This window comes from Pleurodeles waltl, chromosome 4_1 (genome assembly GCF_031143425.1).
Source record: "Pleurodeles waltl isolate 20211129_DDA chromosome 4_1, aPleWal1.hap1.20221129, whole genome shotgun sequence".
NCBI lineage: Eukaryota > Metazoa > Chordata > Amphibia > Caudata > Salamandridae > Pleurodeles > Pleurodeles waltl.
This window is the reverse complement of record NC_090442.1, coordinates 53,047,211-53,050,849: the sequence shown is the minus strand read 5'-3', so window position 1 is coordinate 53,050,849 and position 3,639 is coordinate 53,047,211. Positions and strand designations below refer to the sequence as shown.

At 51.5% G+C, this 3,639-nt stretch overlaps 1 non-coding gene across 1 annotated transcript; it reads left to right on the top strand.

The window, feature by feature from the left end:
* Nucleotides 1-2,116: 2,116 nt before the first annotated feature.
* On the top strand, nt 2,117-2,187 carry TRNAD-GUC (transfer RNA aspartic acid (anticodon GUC)). Its single transcript has one exon. It is a non-coding gene; the product is annotated as a tRNA-Asp (tRNA).
* Nucleotides 2,188-3,639: the final 1,452 nt, after the last annotated feature.

Here is a 3,639-nt window from a genome sequence, read left to right as displayed (position 1 = left end):
ATGTTAAAGAGTGACCCCGACGTGATTTGAACACGCAACCTTCTGATCTGGAGTCAGACGCGCTACTGTTGCGCCACAAGGTCCCTGTGCGTGCAGTTCTCAGCCCCGGATCAAGAAATGCTTCTTTGCCTTTTATTGGCCCTTAGTACTCCTGTGGTTAAAGTAGGCGGCTTGGTGTCCCGTTTCCAGTCCTATTGGTGGAAATAACTAGAGGTGGAGAGATGAGAGAAGATAGAAATGTTGAGATAGAGCATGTCACGCAGGCAAAGCGAGAGCTCTAAGAGCAAAGCCAGACGGCTGTGTTTTAATTCAGGACTTGATGTAGGCAAAAGCATACGCCCCTGGGTGGGCTTGAACCACCAACCTTTCGGTTAACAGCCGAACGCGCTAACCGATTGGGCCACAGTGACCAACCACCACAGTGAGCGTGTTGGGACTCAATATATGTTTTTACCTTTGTGCTCCTGCCTGCAGCTCTAAGGTCCTGGCATAAGACAGGTAGGCTTAGACTCCATTGTGACATGTCTTACTTCTCTTAGAAGAAGGTTCTGAGTTGCCAGGCAGCTTATCTTCTGCCGGGCACACTTTCCTTTGCAGGCTTTCAGGTTGTGAACCCAGCACTGCTTAGGTGTCCATGTCAGACATGAGCAGCTCATTGAGCCCCACTGTGTGTTTTTTGTGGAGATACAACTCTCAGACTAGAGGGAGCAGGCGGGAAGTGGGTGAGACTCACACAGGGTGGGTGGGGCAGTTAAAGGATGTTTTCTAATAGTGTAATCGAGGAGTTGGGTTTTTTGTGCACTACACTTTAACCAGCAATTCTTTCTAAAAGGAAATCCCAGGGCAGTACCCGCAATGAGTGGCATCCCCACACCCGAGGTTGCATTGTGGTAGCTGTTCCCTGAGCCCATAGCCCCTGTCCCCATGTCGCCCTTTCTCCTCGTGTAACTCACCCCAGATTCGTTGGCTCTGATACTTGCTGCTTCTGCTGCGCGATCATCTCCATGATCTGGGCCTTTGTACGAAATGTCATGTAAGATGACTTTATTCAGCACAGCGTTTGTCATTTGCTTGGTTGTCCTGTCACTGTTGGATGTTTTCTTGGGCAGACTACTGTCTAATGGTGGGAAGGCCACGAGACACATGACTTTTCTCTTTCCTTGTTAGCATAGTTTCCTGCCACTGTCTTGGTGTGCTGCCAGCCTGTGAGACACGTGTCTTGCCCATATCAGCTCCACTGTGGCATGTTAGATATGTCTTTGAGCAGAGTCCCGGTCCCAGAGCTGCTGCCTTCTCTGCACTCTGGCTTGTAAGACTGCAGGCAAAGGCCCTCCCTGGCCCCTCAGCCAGATAGATACATTTACCTGCAGGGCTCAGCTTAGGTGAAAGATATTGGCGAGAGAGAGGAAAGGGGACGGCCCGTGGTGCACCCCCTATTTTGCATAGAACCACAGCCTCCTGGGAGGGCAGAGACATGAGGGTTGTCAGGGAAAGCCCTCCCAGGAGTGTTGAAGGGCAGGACGTGAAACACAGCAATCCCGGAATGGCCTGGTCTAAGATGCCTGTGCAATAGGCCTGGCCCTAGGCTTCCGGGGCTCTTCCTCGGCAGAGGCCCCAGTGGTATGAGCCCGACCAGGGCTGTGCCCGACCAGGGCTGTAGGGCGCGTTGGGAGCACGTTAGGGACGCGAAAGAGGGCGCAGGGCACAGAACTCTGCCCGTTTCTCCCCAGGATTTTGGGGAGGACAGGGAATCTGGCCAGGTCAGTGACTAGGCTTTCCCAGGAGGAAAGACCAGTGACAGTGGCATGTTGTGAAACACAAGATTGCTGGTGGTCTGGAGGGTGCTTTCTGTCAGCCACTTCTCCCGGGAGCAGCCAGAGAGCAGGCTGATGTCGTGCTCTGTCAAGCACAACACTGGCCCCAAACCACTGTCCTTAGCAAAAGCAGAAACATTCATAGTTTCAGTCTCCTGCATCTGATTCCTGCCATCAGCATGTGAACGTTTGGCAGTCCAAGGCTTGCCATGCAAACTTTGTTCATAGGTGTCCCATGCGAATGCATGGGCCTCATCACTACTGTCTACGGCAGGGCTCTCTGCTCAGCCTATGTAAGTGAAGCATTGTTGGTTCAGTGGTAGAATTCTCGGCTGTCACGCGAGAGACCCGGGTTTGATTCCCGGCCAATGCAAAGTGCCCTTCTTTTGGCTTTGCTTTAGAAGTCAGAGATATAGTCTTGGTGGGGTAAAAAATGTTAAAGAGTGACCCCGACGTGATTTGAACACGCAACCTTCTGATCTGGAGTCAGACGCGCTACTGTTGTGCCACAAGGTCCCTGTGCGTGCAGTTCTCAGCCCCGGATCAAGAAATGCTTCTATGCCTTTTATTGGCCCTTAGTACTCCTGTGGTTAAAGTAGAAGGCTTGGTGTCCCGTTTCCAGTCCTATTGGTGGAAATAACTAGAGGTGGAGAGATGAGAGAAGATAGAAATGTTGAGATAGAGCATGTCACGCAGGCAAAGCGAGAGCTCTAAGAGCAAAGCCAGACGGCTGTGTTTTAATTCAGGACTTGATGGAGGCAAAAGCATACGCCCCTGGGTGGGCTTGAACCACCAACCTTCCGGTTAACAGCCGAACGCGCTAACCGATTGGGCCACAGTGACCAACCACCGCAGTGAGCGTGTTGGGACTCAATATATGTTTTTACCTTTGTGCTCCTGCCTGCAGCTCTAAGGTCCTGGCATAAGACAGGTAGGCTTAGACTCCATTGTGGCATGTCTTACTTCTCTTAGAAGAAGGTTCTGAGTTGCCAGGCAGCTTATCTTCTGCCGGGCACACTTTCCTTTGCAGGCTTTCAGGTTGTGAACCCAGCACTGCTTAGGTGTCCATGTCAGACATGAGCAGCTCATTGAGCCCCACTGTGTGTTTTTTGTGGAGATACAACTCTCAGACTAGAGGGAGCAGGCAGGAAGTGGGTGAGACTCACACAGGGTGGGTGGGGCAGTTAAAGGATGTTATCTAATAGTGTAATCGAGGAGTTGGGTTTTTTGTGCACTACACTTTAACCAGCAATTCTTTCTAAAAGGAAATCCCAGGGCAGTACCCGCAATGAGTGGCATCCCCACACCCGAGGTTGCATTGTGGTAGCTGTTCCCTGAGCCCATAGCCCCTGTCCCCATGTCGCCCTTTCTCCTCGTGTAACTCACCCCAGATTCGTTGGCTCTGATACTTGCTGCTTCTGCTGCGCGATCATCTCCATGATCTGGGCCTTTGTACGAAATGTCATGTAAGATGACTTTATTCAGCACAGCGTTTGTCATTTGCTTGGTTGTCCTGTCACTGTTGGATGTTTTCTTGGGCAGACTACTGTCTAATGGTGGGAAGGCCACGAGACACGTGACTTTTCTCTTTCCTTGTTAGCATAGTTTCCTGCCACTGTCTTGGTGTGCTGCCAGCCTGTGAGACACGTGTCTTGCCCATATCAGCTCCACTGTGGCATGTTAGATATGTCTTTGAGCAGAGTCCCGGTCCCAGAGCTGCTGCCTTCTCTGCACTCTGGCTTGTAAGACTGCAGGCAAAGGCCCTCCCTGGCCCCTCAGCCAGATAGATACATTTACCTGCAGGGCTCAGCTTAGGTGAAAGATA